At 34.9% G+C, this 16,567-nt stretch overlaps 1 protein-coding gene and 1 long non-coding RNA gene across 5 annotated transcripts in view; one reads left to right on the top strand and one right to left on the bottom strand.

Annotated features, from left to right (window-relative positions):
- UCHL3 (ubiquitin C-terminal hydrolase L3) overlaps positions 1-16,567 on the bottom strand; it is a 59,518-nt gene that overhangs the window by 24,054 nt on the left and 18,897 nt on the right. The gene's annotated exons all lie outside the window — the stretch shown is intronic.
- Positions 1-16,567, top strand: part of LOC132002726 (uncharacterized) — a 49,571-nt gene that overhangs the window by 32,503 nt on the left and 501 nt on the right. The window lies entirely within an intron of this gene.

Raw genomic sequence — 16,567 nt, 5'->3', positions numbered from 1 at the left:
CGGGCTCTCTGCTCAGCAGGGAGCCTGCTTCCTCCTCTCTCTCTCTCTGCCTGCCTCTCTGTCTACTTGTGATCTCTCTCTGTCAAATAAATAAATAAAATCTTAAAAAAAAAAAAAAAAAAAAAAAAAGTATTCTTTTACTTACACTGACAAGTTAAATGGAAACTACCATAGCCTATTAGCCATCTTTCACTAATCAACAGTGTTTGTTAAAATATGTACCGTTTATTTTGTCCTGGGCACTCTTTTAAGCACTTTACATTATCTATTCATTTAATCTCCCAGCAATCCATGAGACAGGTACCATATTCCCATTTTACAAATGAGGAATCAGAACACACAGAGGTTAAATAATATAACCCAGGACATTATACTAGCAAGCGACAGGGATAGGATTCAGATACAGGAAATCTGGTTCTAGAATCCATTGTGTAGAATCACCTTGATGTGGACCCTCATTTTCCAAGGGAAAGATTTTATAACTAACTTAATAGACCAGATTCTAATGAGGAGAGGTACAATCCTCTTAAAATTAGATATTTTGAGAATCATGCTTTCAAACAACCACAAAGGTTGAATCTGGCCCAACAGTTTTTCACAAAAGGCACATGCTTACAATAAGTAACTTATTAATGGTAATCCAAATGTTAATTTTATGATTGCTACCTCCAATAAATATTACCAGTACATGAAATAGAAGTTTAAGGCAGTGTGAAAAAATTATAATCATTTATAACCATAGTGAGAAGCAGCAATAACAATAGTGTTATGAGTCCTTGGGAAGCGATAATATTCACTAACCATGACTTATTCTCTTTAGGAAAATGAAGGGGTCTTCCCCAAATGATTTCTAGGACTCTTTCAACCCTAAAAATTCTGTGATCCTTCTTAGTATTTTCAATCTGTGGGAACAGTACAGTAACCTAAAATAAAGCTATCACTGCAATAAGGGTTTAAAAAACTAGTGGCTCTTAATAAGAACCAGTCAACCAGAAATACATAAATAAATCCTCTTGGCTCTATACAAGAGTAAATGGTCTGCTCCTACAGACACAGTCTAATCAGAAGTTTGACATATTCAATCTGGTTACATTAAAATAGGAGAAAGAAAGGGAAGAAGAGAATGGGGAAAAGAAGAAAAATGGAGGAAGAGAGAAGAAATGGAGGAAAGAAAGAAAGGGAAGGAGAGATGACTAATGAGCAGGGGAACGAAACAACAATCTTCTGAGCAAGAAGGAGAGATTATTAGGCTAGAAATAGAACTGGAAGGTGAATACCGAAAGAATGTGGAAGGTTTGGGAGGTGAAATGGGAAAGGGATTCCTGGTCAAGAATTCAGTGTCAGAAAAAACAGAAAATAGGGACAAGGAAGACATATTCACAGAACTAGACCGCCGGGTCTAGGATTTGATTTTACCCTTTCAATCAAAAGAGCTGGCCTGTTACTTTTCCAGGGATGCTGGAAGAAGACTTGGGATGCCTGGGTCAGAGAAAAGGGACTTGACTTCTAGCACAGCCAGGAGCACGATCATCTACAGGTCTGCATGCGCTCACGCTCACGGGAGGGCGACACAGAGGGCCTAGGTGGATGGCTGCACACAAGGAGAGCTGCATTCCAGGAGAGGAATATTGAGTTTGCGGCATGGTGTTTTATAGCAAAAAGCAAGCAAACATTATCTTTCCTATAAGCAGACCTTACCTAATCCCTCACAATTTCCTACTGGGAGAAAAGCAGTTTCCCTTCAAGTGTAATTGACCTTCTTCTTTTGCCATTTTTGAAAAACCTTTTAAAAACTTAAAAAAAAAAAAATCAAGCTAAAAAGTTGCAAAAACAAAAGTAGCACAGGAAGCACTGAACTCTTTGCCCACAACATCCTAGCTCCCATTCGCTCTGCATTTATGCTCTCTTTCTATGTAATTTTTTTCCTGAACCATTTGGGGGTTTAGGGTAAGTTACATATAGCATGGTCCTTTACCCTTAAGGTATTTCCTACAGACTAAGAGAATTCTCTTACATAACAGCAGTGTAGTTACCACCTTCATAATTTTAGATTGTTATAATATCTTGTCTAGTCTGCCCATATTTTAATTTGTTAGTTGACCTATTCATTTCTTTCAGAGCATTTTCCCTCGTGACCTAGGAACAGGTACACTGAATTTACTTGTCCTGTCTTTTCAGTATTCTTTAACTTGGAGTATTTCCGACAGTCTTTCCTTGTCCTTTATGACATTAACATTTCAACAGTCTCCATCCCCCATTTTTAAATAAACAATTTTCTACATAAAAAACATCATGCTATGAATACAAACACTTATTTCTTCCTTTCTAACCCATATGACCTTTCTTCTTTTTGCTTTCCTGCCAGGATCTTTAGTATAATAATGAATTTCATTGACATTTGCTTTTGTCTTTATTATTTCTTCCTTCTGTTTGACTTGGGTTTAATTTGCTCTTCTTTTACTACCTTAAGTTTAAAATGTTAGATTACTGACTTGAAAAGATCTTTTCTTTTCTACTATAAGCGTTTAATACTATGAATTTATCTTGAATCCTTGCCTTTTCTTTTCTACTATAAGCATTTAGTGCTATTGATTTTTCTGTAACTCCTATTTTTTCTCTTCTATAAGCACATAATGTTAAAGAGTTCCAGTTCCTGCTTTACCTGAAACCTGTATATTTTGATTTTTTAAAAATCTTATTCAATTTAAAATGTTTTCTAATTTCCTTTGTGACTTCCTCTTTGACCCATGAAGTATTTAAAAGTATATTGTTTCACTTCTAAATATTTGGGAATTTGTTAGATATTTCTCATTGCTGATTTCTAATTTAATTTCATTAATCTAGAAAACATTCTTTGTCTGATTTCCACTTTTAAGAAAATTGTTAATTTCCTGATCCAGGATATGGTGTAGCCTGGTGCACATTCCTGTGTATTTGAAAAGAATGTGTATTAAGCTGTTTGGGGATGGAATATTCATAAATGTTAAGAGGGTCAAGTTGTTTAGTAACATTGTGAAGGTCTTCTATGTTAAGGTCTTACTAATTTTCTGGGTCTACTTGTTCTACTGATTACTGAGGAGACTGCCAAAATATCCAAATATTTGTGCATTTGTCTATTTCTTCCTTCAGTTTTCCCAGTGTTTGCCTCATATATTTAGAGGTTCTATTTTCAGCTACAAATACATACTTTATATCTTATTGGTGAATTGATCTCTTTATCTTTAGAATGTCCTTTATCACTGTAAAATATTCCTGGTTCTAAAGTCTACATCACCTAATTTCAATATTATTCCAGCTTTCTTCTGATTGCTCTTTTCATTGTATATCTTTTCCCATTATTTTAATTTAAATCTTTCCAAGTCTTTACATTTAAAGTGACTTTCTTGTAGATACATATAATTGTGTTCTTGCTTTTTTACCAATTATAATCCTTCTTTCAATTGATGGGTTTACATTAAGACCATTTATATTTTATTAATTTCATGTAATCATTGATATGGTTGACTTAAAACCTATCATCTTGTCAGCTCTCTACTTTCACCATCTGTTCTTTGTTGTTCTTTCTTTGCCTTTTTTGGGGTTATTTCTATGATTCCATTTTATATGTACTATTGTCTTATTGCTTAGATTTCTTTTTCGGTAATTGTCCTTGGGTTTAAAATGTTTCTTTTGTCACAGTGCACCTTCAAATAATATTACACCATATGTCATCTAAAAGCCTTATGGCAGTATTCTGAGTTCTTTCTCCCATCCTTTGTGCTAATGCCATATATTTTAATGTATGCTATAAATGTATAATACACGGCTACTACTTTATATTTAGACAGTTAATTATCTTGTAAAGCAATTTTTTAAAAGAACAAAATTTATTTTACATTCACCTTCCCTTGTTCCATTTCCAGCCCTCCCCAAGTTTTTGTGTAGCTCCAAATTGTAATACAGGTAAGCTGCTAATGAATCTTTTTGGGTTGTTTCAATGTGTCCTTTAGTTTTTGTTTTCGTTTTTTAAGATTTTATTTATTTATTTGACAGAGAGAGATCACAAGTAGGCAGAGAGGCAGGCAGAGAGAGAGGAAGGGAAGCAGGCTCCCTGCTGAGCAGAGAGCCCAATGGGGGACTCGATCCCAGGACCCTGAGATCATGACCTGAGCCGAAGGCAGCGGCTTAACCCACTGAGCCACCCAGGTGCCCTGTCCCTTAGTTTTGAAAGATATTTTTGTTTTAATTCTTTCAACACTTTAAAAATATCATTCCATGGTGTTCTGGCTTGCATAATTTCTCATGAGAAGCCTGCTGTAATTCTTATCTTTGTTCCTCTGTATCTAACCTATGTTTTTCTTCTGGCTGCCTTGAACATTTTCTACTTATCTTTCGTTTACAGTAGTTTGAGTATTATGTACCTCAGTGTATATGTGTGTTTGGTTTTCGGAGGATAGGGGTATTATCCTACCTAGTGCTCTTTGAGATTCTTGAAGCTGTGATCTGAGGTCTTTAATTATCTTTGAAAAGCAGCCATTAGATCTTGAAATATTTTTTCTGTCCCATGTCCCCATCTCACCCTCACCTCTTCTTTCCTTCTAGGATTCTCTTTTCATGTATTAGATCATTTGAAATGTCCTGCAACTCTTGGATGCCCTGGGTACCCCTACCACCAGCAGTATATTTTGCTTTTGCAGTCTAGTATGAGTATGATGTGTCTTCACATTTACTGATTCTCCCCTCAATATTGTGAAGTCTTCTGGTTGGTAGACCCATGAAAGGAATTCTTCATCTCTGATACCATATTTTTCATTACTAACATTTCCAGTTGATTCTTACAGTTTCCAATTCTCTGCTGATATTCCCTCTTTGTTAGTACATGTCCACTTTGTTCTCATGAGTCTTTAACATATTATTTATAGTTATTTCAAACTATATCTGACAAGTCCAGTATCTGGATCATATCCGACTCTGATTCTGTTGACTGGTTTGTCTAATAACAATGTATTGTTGTTTTTCTTGTTTCTTCTTTGTCTTGTAATTTTTGGTTAAAAGTTATACATCCTGTGTAAGAGCAGACTGAGGTAAATACTTTTTATGCCTGAGTATGGGCATACCTCTTCTGCTACACCTTTAGTGTGTGGAATTGAATCAGTCTAGTCAGGAGTTGAGCTGGTTTGTGTTTTATTGTGCTACGGTTAACCTCAGCAACCTACCAGCTTAAAATTCATCTAGCATTACCTTGTGCTTAGGGTAGCAGCTAGACTGTTGGATGCTTTCTTTTTCAGTGTTCTTGTTCCACCCACCGCTTTAGGCTTTTTCTCAGAGCATGGGCTCGGAGGTCTCTCTCCTTGTTCTTGACTCACTCACACACTTTTGACACTTGTTTATTGGTGCTTACTGGTCTTTAATGGTGGCAAGGCAGAAATATTCTTTATTATTCTGGTTTAGCCATTGCTTCTACCATTATAGCTAGTCTGTCTATCCCTGGTATCAAGAACCAGGCTTTCCTCCTTCGACTATTTCTCTCGTTTTCTGCCCCTTCCCCAAAAAAGTTGTTTTATCTATTCCCTTACCCAAAGAAGGTATTTTGTCCTAGCATCTTTAGGTTTTGTTCTGTAAGGGAGAAGAACCAAGGCTTGAAGCCTTAGCTGAAGTAGAAATTGCTCCCTTCCTCGGGTTTGTACCTTAAGTCTCTCTCTAGTCTTGTCCTTAGTCTATCTTATAAGTACTAGTGAGGTTTGTGGAGTGAATGAAAGCTTCCCTTTTGGGGCCCCTTATAGCAATTTTATAATTTATATACTAGTCTATACTTGGCCTTTAGCAATTTGTTAAAATTTTTTTAGCATTCTGTTTCTTTTTTTCTTTTTACAAAAAGGGAACATATGCTTCATGTGGCTTTTTTCACTATCTATATATTTTGGGCATCTATCCACCCCAATAAGTATGTATCTGTTATCATTTTTCAAGGCGAGATATTATTTTTTAAATATGGTTAGATAGATGAACCATAAATATATATATATATATATATATATATATATATATATATTATTGTATATTTAGGTTGTTTGTAGTTTTCTACATTTACAAACCACTATAAATATGTTCACACAAGTATCTTTAATATGTTCACCAATGAATAATAGTAATAGCTAACATTGTGTGACTATCGTTATATACCAGATGTTCTAAACTATAGATGATATAGACCCTCACAATAACCCTATAAGGTAAAAATTATGATCATTTCTATTTAAAAATGGAGATACAATTGTTGTCTAAGCTCTATCAGATTATCCATAGGTGATTTTAGCCTTTTTTACTCATCACATCTTCCAATGTAAACTTATATAAGAGAAAAGAATGAAAAAAGTACACAGTGTGGAATGAGTTCCACACTTTAAGTTTGTATGAATGTGTGTCTGTATCTGGCTATGTTTTTAAGTTGTAGAAAATAAAAAATAGGATGGTACAATACTGTATTATGACTGTTTTACTTTTAACCACCTTGAAAAGGTCTTGGGCAGGAAAGCTATTTTATAGTCCAAGTGCCGCTTACTATTATTTTTAATAAATAAGTGAACATATTAAGATGTTAAATGTTAGAAGCATTAATTCTAAATGTTTAGTCTAGTCATATTTATTTCTACCTAATGCTAAATGAATACAATATATACATATTTTCTCTAATAACATGATTTCTAAAGATAATCTAATTCATAATTTAGACATAACAGTATACATCATATATATTTTCAATTCTAATAAAAATTTATATGATAATTCAGGAAGAGGTTGTCACGTAATATCATTTCAAGAGATGAAATAACTTTGATATGAAGTATGCAATTACGGATTCTTAAAACTCCTAGGCTTTCTTCCTAGAATTACAAAGAATTACACAAACTTTTAAATTTTCATATTAACTGTCAATACAAATGCTTAAGAAGCCAAGATAGGTTTCCTTTTTTTTTTTTTTAAAGATTTTATTTATTTAACAGACAGAGATCACAAGTAGGCAGAGAGGCAGGCAGAGAGAGGAGGAAGCAGGCTCCCCGCCGAGCAGAGAGCCCGATGAGGGGCTCAATCCCAGGACCCCGGGATCATGACCTGAGCCGAAGGCAGAGGCCTTAACCCACTGAGCCACCCAGGCGCCCCAGGCTTCCTTTCAAAATATGAAAATTTAAACTGTAAACTGAATCTTGAGACTAAATATCTGATTTTTCATTGTCTTCCATACTAATTGGAAAAGATCAAATATGTATAATTTATTCTTGAATCTTTCAGAAGAGTCATAATAAAGAGCTCATTCCCTCGGTTTTTCAGTTCTGATAGAGGAATCCAAAATTGCTAAAAATTACGTATTTCACTAAAATTACTAAAAACATCAACACCTGCCAGGACTTTAACATTGAACCTGCATCCCCTCTGCTGTGTGGGTAATGCAACCATATAATGTACCTATGTATATAGAACACTTTGCATATACTATAAATCTATCTCTTTATTACATGATGTTTGGAAACATCTAGAATAGACTTTTCAGAACCCCAGGCATTTTAAAAGCAGAGTAAATGTTTTGCTCTTTGCAAAACTCTTAGGAATTTAATAAATTAGAATTAGGTATAAACATTCATTTTAAGAGATTTATAAGCATTCTCATTTCGACTTAAAGCCTCAGAGTTAAAAATAAAACACCAAAAAAATAATAAAATAAAATACAGAGAGTGAGTATATCATGACAATGTTGGGGTTTTTTAATATTCAGAAGCAAAAGGACTCAACTGACTTGCCCACAGCATTCAACTAGTGACCGTCAAAGCGAGACGCAGAACACATGACTCCTGGCTCTAAATTCAGTGTTCTCATTACATACAAATCCACTCACCCATCAATTGTCAACTAATTTATCTGATTTAGAGAGGGAAATCTATTATTATCTTTATCTGTATTCTCCAAGCACAATTCAAGAATTTGTTTTCCAAAACTTATAAATAGTTCAGAAAAAAAAAAAGAAAAAAGAAAAAGAAAAGAAAAAACCCAGAACCAAAATTCCTGGGTCCTACGAGGCCAAATTACTTTTCCTTCACAGGTAACATGCATGTTACCTTGTATATGAGAAAATGAGTCAATTGCTCCTTAAACTGTTTAATAACAATAAAAAAACATGAAGACTAAAAAGAAATGATCGAAACCTTTAATAAAAAGGTGGAGAGTGTGTGTCCCTTTAAAAAGGAAAATTACCTTCTTTCAACTAAAACACGCCTCTGTGTGTAGGAAAAATGAAGACTATTCTTTAAACTGTTTAACATTAGGGGCGCCTCGGTGGCTCAGTGGGTTAAAGTCTCTGCCTTTGGCTCAGGTCATGAGCCCAGGTCCTGGAATCAAGCCCCACATTGGGCTCTCTGCTCAGCAGGGAGCCTGCTTCCTCCTCTCTCTCTGCCTGCTTCTCTGCCTACTTGTGATCTCTGTCTGTCAAATAAACAATTAAAATCTTTAAAAAAAGAAAAAAAGATTTAAACTGTTTAACATTAACCAAGGAATTAGAAATACTATAATGGCTAAAAAGAAATGATACAGACATTTTTAAAAAAGGGGACAGGGGGTCTGCCTAAAAGAATTTGTCTATTAAGAAATCAGGGTTTGGGGGCACCTGGGTGGCTTAGTGGGTTAAAGCCTCTGACTTCGGCTCGGGTCGTGATTCCAGGGTCCTGGGATCGAGCCCCACATCGGGCTCTTTGCTCTGCGGGGAGCCTGCTTCCCCCCTCTCTCTGCCTGCCTCTCTGCCTACTTGTGATCTCTGTCAAATAAATAAATAAAATCTTAAAAAAAAAAAAAAGGAAAAGAAATCAGGGTTTGGTAGGTTATTTAAGTGCTCAAATCTGAATTATTCTAAAATGCTAAAATAAATGAAGTAGATTTTGGCTTACACCCAAAACATCTTCTCATTTTAATGGGCATCCTATTATTAAGAAAAATATCATTATAACCATGTAATTTTCTGAACATGAAGGGATCATTAGCTGGTAGATACTTAAAATAATTACTGTTTTCTGAAATATACATGATATGATAATCAAAAGACTATCTTGGTTTATGGGTGAGATTTTATGTTTAATATAAGGAAATATCTACTAAGAGCTAACTTAGATATAGGGGTAACAAGGAATAAAGTATTCAGCACATTCTGGACAGTTATAATACATTACATATTTGTATTAATTGGCTGTAGAAATAAGTCAATCAGAGAAAGACAATTATCATATGGTTTCACTCACATGTGGAATTTAAGAAATAAAACAGAGAAGCAAAGGAGAAAGGAAGGAAAAGCAGAAGAAGAAATCAGAGAGGGAGACAAACCTCCAGGGTTGCTGGAGGGGAACGGGGTCATTTGGTGATGGACATTACGGAGGTTACGTGATATAATGAGCACTGAGTGTTTAAGACTGATGAATCTCTAAACTCTACCTCTGAAACAAATAATACACTATATATTAATTAATTGAATTTAAATAAAAAATTATTAGCTGTATTTAAGTTTGCTTTTAGGATAAAAACAAATCTTTAAAATTAAAAATCCTCCCTTTCTTCTTTTTTGTGTTAGGATTTTGATTTACGTACACATTGTGTTGCCTTCAAATCATGGTTACTTACTAGCTATGTGACCTTGAACACGTAATTTCTCAGATTTTCCACCAATAAAATGGGGTAACATATATGAATCTTAAGGAATTTAGAGGATTAGTACAGTATAACTATACTAATCATTAAAATAAGATGGCAAACATACTTTCAAAAGCAGTAAGAATTAAGAAGATGAGAATAGGGACACCTGCGTGGCTCAGTGGGTAAGCCTCTGTCTTCGGCTCAGGTCATGATCTCAGGGTCCTGGGATCGAGCCCCACATTGGGCTCTCTGCTCAGCGGGGAGCCTGCTTCCTCTTTTCTGTCTCTCTGCCTGCCTCTCTGCCTACTTGTGATCCCTGTCTGTCAAATAAATAAATAAAATCTTAAAAAAAAAAAAAAAAGAAGATGAGAATATTTGGAAGCTACTAAGCACCTCAATTTCTATTTTTATTCACCTATAAATGACACTAAAGAGTTACAAAGAAAACTTCCTCAATTAACACTGCGGCACCCAAAATGATGCCTAACTCCAAGCATCCCAGTCACCTCACAGCGAGAATTTTTTGGCTTTAAAACCTATATCTGGGGGCGCCTGGGTGGCTCAGCAGGTTAAAGCCTCTGCCTTCAGCTTGGGTCATGATCTCAAGGTCCTGGGATCGAGCCCTGCATCGGGCTCTCTGATATCTGTGCATGTCTAGTAGACAACAATGTGCACTCTCTTCACAGTATCTCCTTCTCTTCACAGGGTAGAAATTGGAATAAAATACTAAAAAAAAAATGAAATTCAACTTCTAAAAATAATTTTAGCTTCTCATTATATGATCATTAGAAATCATGATTCCTTTTATCGACCGATTGATAAAATTTGTACTTGATCACAATCAAATTTCATAGTTATTTCCCGAATGTATATCCTTTCAGATATACGTTCTTTCAGATGTTAGAAATACCACTGAGTTTAAAAAAATGGCCTACGGACAGAAAAAGAATTAGGAACTTCCCTAGGGCTGCCAAATGCTATGAAAAGAAGTAAAATATAAATGTGTGTGCATACAGGTATGAGCACATGTGTGCACATGCATGAGAACACATATGCATATATAAAACTTGAAAAGTTTAAAATAAAAAATCATAAACTAATTCTAAATGGAGTTCTGTAGATTTTTTTAGTAACTATCCATACAATACATTGGATTACACTAAATGTAAGGTCCAAATTTAAAATAGGAAAGTAAAACCAGATTCAAAGATTGCAAAAGATGCAAACTTTCCTAGGAGTATCCAGTCAAAGCAGTCAAAGTGAAACATGGGCTAGATATCAAAATACACAAAATACCACCATATAGTCCATGGAAAATCTGCATAATAGCAAATGTATTCATTTTGCTCACCTAATAAATCAAGATGGCCACATTTAAGAATGTCTTAAAAGACTTTTCCTCTATTGGTTTTGTTTTTTTTTTTAAGAATTTATTTATTTATTTGACAGAGAGAAATCACAAGTAGACAGAGAGACAGGCCAAGAGAGGAGGGAAGCAGGCTCCTCACTGAGCAGAGAGCCCAATGTGGGGCTCAATCCCAAGACCCTGAGATCATGACCTGAGTCGAAGGCAGAGGCTTAACCCACTGAGCCACCCAGGCGCCCCTCCTCTATTGGTTTTAACAACTGTGTTTTCTCACTTCAATTTATAATTCTCCATGGCAGAAATCTCTATTAAAATAATGACTTATATCTGTACATGTCCTATTAAATTCAGCCTTACCATTGTTAAGCTGGCCAAATGAATTCTCAGAAATCCTTTTTTTTTTTGGGCAATGTGAGAATAGGTTTTCATTTATTACAAACGAAAAGAATCTTAAATCCTAGCATTATCCTCCATTTTGGAAAGATATGGTTTAAAACAAAACAAACAGAAAAACCTCACCATCCCAAACCTAACCTTAACTCTAGTTTATTGCTGAAGACATTTTTACACAAAGGGTTAGGGCCAGTCAGATCTGAAAGAGTACATTCCTGAGTTCAGTCTAAGAATTTTCTTTTAAAATAAGTAATAGCTTAATATCTCTATTTCCAAAACCCTCATATTGTCCAAAAAAAAAAAAAACAAAAACCAAAAACCAATAAATAAGAGGATGAAGAAAGAAAAGAATATTTTGATCCACTTTAGGGCAAAGCACTTGTTAATCTAAGAAGGGAGGAAGAAAAGCATAAACAGGATAGAGTAGTAATTACATTTCTTACCCTTCAACAACTAATTTAATCTATCTATAATCATTTTTTAGTGATAGCAAATGACTGATTACATGATTGGAGACATGGTGTTAGTGTTTGAGTATTACTTAGCCATCAAAAAGAATGAAATCTTGCCATGTGCAATGATGTGGATGGAACTAGAAGGTATTATGGTAAGTGAAATAAGTCAGTCAGAGAAAGACAAATACCATATGATTTCACTCATATGTGGAACTTAAGAAAAGAACAGTTGGACATAGGGGAAGGGAAGGAAAAAAAAGGTAAAAACAGAGAGGGAGGCAAACCATAAGAGACTCTTGACTACAGGGAGCACACTGAGGGTTGCTGGAGGGTGTGGGTGGGAGGATGGGGTAACTGGGTGATGGGCATTAAGGAGGGCACGTGATGTCATGAGCACTGGGTATTACATGCAACTGATGAATCCCTAAATTCTGCCCCTGAAACTAGTAACAGACTTTATGTTAACTAAACTGAATTTAAATTAAAAAAAATAAAAAGAAAAGAAAATAGAGGAATGAAAAGAACCACTCCAATAACATTTTCCCAATTATGAATAAATCTAATTTGTACTCCCTCCCTCAAATTCAGCTCCTCCACTCAACTTTACATATACTTTTGAATCATGCCTCTATCTGGGTAATGATATGCAGAAGGAATGACAGCAATAAAAAAAGATGGAGATGGAGAAGAGATGGAGGCAAAAGTATAAGAAGTTAGGATAGGTGTTACAGAGAATTTCTCAATTTTAAGAATGAAATAAAATGAAGTTGCCCAAAAGATTAACCTTAAGTCTTGTTGGAATGGAATAAAGAAAATGAGGTGCGGAAAGTAAATGTAGAAAAAAAATCAGAAAGTGCCAATTTCAGATTTCTTAACAAAAGTGGACTATACAACTTAAAAAGCATACTTTTCACCAGAGTTCCATTTGTTTCCATCTGATTCTTCCAAGAATATAAAGAACTTAAACTGTACATTATATAAGAACTAAGTTTCTTCCTAATTGGTTTAGCTTCTTTCAAAGACAGGAAAGAAAAAAACCTTAAAGAAGAGAAATAAATGTGAATATCTTAATTGACTCCAATTCTAACATAATCAAAATCATTCAAAACTGTACTGCAGAGTAAAATGAAACCATGGAAACCATACTTCTACAATAATGAAAATGAAACCTGACACTGTTTTCCTCCACTGACAGTTTGCACTGATTGTGCCAAAAAGCAAATTAAATACACACACACACACATTTTAAACTATGTATACATATATGAATGCATACCTGAAATCACAAGTTACCCTTTGCTTACCTTACCTAACCTTAAACTTCCTCTTACAGGACAACAACACTAACCAGAATATATTATTACATATTTCATCATAAATAAATTACAATTTAATTTTACAATTTAAATTCATTCTGTAAACTTTTCCTAAAGATCTTTGAACTGTCATTAGCAATCACACTTACTATTTTCCTCTATCACACATGCTAAAATTTAAAAATAGAATTTAACCCTGGCAAGGGTTATTTTTGAGGCTATCTCCACTGAAGTGAGAGATCCTTAAAGACACAAAATGTGTTTTATTCATCTTTGTACATGCAGCTCCTAGAACAGTGCCTGGCATTATAGGTGCTCAGACAGGTTATGTGGTTGATCAAATGAAAGAAAGACAATTTTATATTCTCTAACAAAAATCTTAAAAACGTTCATCCCTTTGTCTCAATATTCTACCTAAAAGTAACTTAAAGAACCTAGAATGAATACTTGAATAAAGATATTTAATGAAATTATAGTTTTAACTTGAAAAACTGAAAACAAAACAAATATCCAAAGTTTAAAAAAATGCAAAGTAAATTATGATTCATTCACATGGTAATACACAGCCACAAAGAATTTTTTATGAGGAGGTCTTGAAGAGACAAGAAAAGATAGAATATAAAGATAAAGATAAAATAAAAATAAGATAAAGATAAAAATATAAGATAAAGATATAAAGATAAAATATAAAGAAAAAAAATCCCACAAAATTTTTTGATCTTTTTTTGAAGATTCTTTTTGATGATTTCATTTCTTTATTTATTTGATGCAGAGAGAGCGAGAGAGCATGCGCGCACACACATGCACAAGCAGGGGGAACGGCAGAGGGAGATGCAAAGAAAAAGGGAGAAGCTGACTCCCCACTGTGTAGGCTCCATCCCAGAACCCTGAGATCATGACCTGAGCTGAAGGGACACCCGACTGACTGAGCCATCCAGCTGCTCCTTAACTGTTTAAAAGATAAATTTAAAAGGGGGGTACCTGAGAGGCATCTGACTCTTGGTTTCAGCTAAGGTTATGATCCCATGGGTCATGAGATCAAGCCCTGGAGTGGGTTCTGAACTCAGTATGGAATCTACTTGTGATTCTTTCCTTCCATTCTCCACCTTTCCCCCTACCCCAACTTGTACAAACATATTCTCTCTCTCTAATAAATAAATCTTACAAAAAAAAAAAAAGGATAAATTTTAAAGGGGTGCCTGGGTGACTCCCATAGTTAAGCATCCAATTCTTAATTTCAGCTCAGGTCATGATCTCAGGGTTGTGAGATCAAGCCACAAGTCAGCTTCCATGCTAGGCATGAAGCCTGCTTAAGATTCTCTCTCCCACTCTCCCTTTGACTCTCCCAATTGCCTCTCTCAAAAAAAAAAAAAAAGGAGGGGGCACCTGGGTGGCTCAATCAGTTGGGTGTCTGCCTTCAGCTCAGGTCATGATCCCAGGATCCCGAGATTGAGCCCTATATTGGGCTCCCTGATCAGCGGAGAGCCTGCTTCTTCCTCTGCCATCTGTTCCCCCTGCTTGTGCTCTTTCTCGTTATTTCTGTCGCTCAAATAAAATAAATAAAATCTTAAAAAAAAGATAAATTTTAAAGAAAAGATTGGAAGTATATATATATACTTCCAAGTATATAATTATACTTCCAATCTTTTCTTTAAAATTTATCTTTTTTTAATATATATATATATATATTTTTATATATATATATATATATATCAAAAAGCATTTTTGCTACACTTTCCATATTGGCATGCTTATTTAAAACCATAAATAAAACAACAGTGCCACCTTCTATTACTTTTCTTTATTATTATAAACTTGAATGGAGGGTTCTGAGCAGTAAAATAAATTTATTCTTTTGTAAAAAGTCAGAAGATCTCTACTTTTATCTAGACTGGCTCCCAGACTAATATGGACAAATGACAAACTTTAGAAAGTGCTTTTTAGATAAGCAGCAACAAAATAAAAGTACAGTTTAAAGGCAAATTAAATACCTTTTTGGATTTTTTTCTTTTCTTCACATTGGACTTGTAGATTGCTTCCATTATTGTATCACTGATACTTGTTCACAATTTTAAAAACACATTATTTAAGTTCCTCATAGCTCATTGTTCTTTTATCTTAAGTGAAAAATGAAAGCAATAATTTTCAGTATAGGTTAATGAAACATAAGTGAGGTGGGGCTACTGTCTAAATTTCTGGATTAGAAATTTAGTATGCCTAAGTATGCCTCAGTATTATGGTGGGATGGTGGGAGAGGGAAAACCATACAAGAAAACAGACAACTGGCCAATAGTAGCATATTAAGGCCAATCTTCTGAAAACACTATTGCATCTGGGTGGTTTGACTTACTGATCTCTCATTTAGTCTACAAATCTCTACATGCACTAAGGCTCCTGCCTGTCCTACTTCCATGAACATGTTCTGACAGAGTACCAACGATGTCAATGATGACTACCATTACGATTACATATTATTACTGTCTCCTCTTCCTCTAACCACTTCCTTTAATACCAACATGTCCTGGGATTTATTGTGGTCCACCACTATTCTCCCTCTATAGAATTCTCAAGGTTCTAACTACTACCCAAATACAAAAGATTTCAGGTATCTCCCCGAAGCTTTAGGCTCCATATATAACTTCTACACAGATGACTCATAAATTCACCTTAAACCCGATATGCTGAAAACTCAATGCACCATCTTTGGTGACTCCCCATTGCCTATAAAATCCAAGCCCCTCCTTGATCGAGCTTCACCTTATTACTTCTTCCTCTGCCTCATCTGGACCATATTAGAGCCTCATCCTCCGCCATCCATATTCATTTTTCTGAATGCCTAATAAAATTACCACCTAATATTTACTGAAGGTCCGTTACATGCCAAGAACTATTCTAAACACTTTACCTGATTAACCCATCCAACTTCACAGCAATCCCATAGAGTAGATGCTACTGTTTCCACTTTACAGCTGTGGAAAGTATCTTGTCTGAGCTACAAAGTAGTGGAGTCAGCATACAAACCTATATCCTGTGTTCCTTACCTTTGTATATGCAATTTCTCATATATGCCTATACATGCCAAGCACTGTCCTGGGTATTCAAGGTGAATGGGACAAACAAGGCCCATGACCACATGGGGCTTATAGTCTAGTAAGTAAACAAAAAACAAATAAACAAAACACCTTATTACAAATCACTTAAAAGTTCCATGAAGAAAATAAATAGGATTTTATGACAGAAAATTCAGAAGTGAATATATTTAACAGTGATAAAAGAAAAGCCTCTTTGAAAAAATGACTTTTAAGAAGCGACCTCACAGATAAGGTGCTAAGTACACAGATAGGAGGGATATTTCCAGAAGAGTACTGAATCAATAGAAAGCACTAAGA

The sequence above is a fragment of the Mustela nigripes genome, chromosome 15 (genome assembly GCF_022355385.1).
Source record: "Mustela nigripes isolate SB6536 chromosome 15, MUSNIG.SB6536, whole genome shotgun sequence".
Taxonomy (NCBI): Eukaryota; Metazoa; Chordata; class Mammalia; order Carnivora; family Mustelidae; genus Mustela; species Mustela nigripes.
This window is presented reverse-complemented; position numbering and strand designations above follow the sequence as displayed.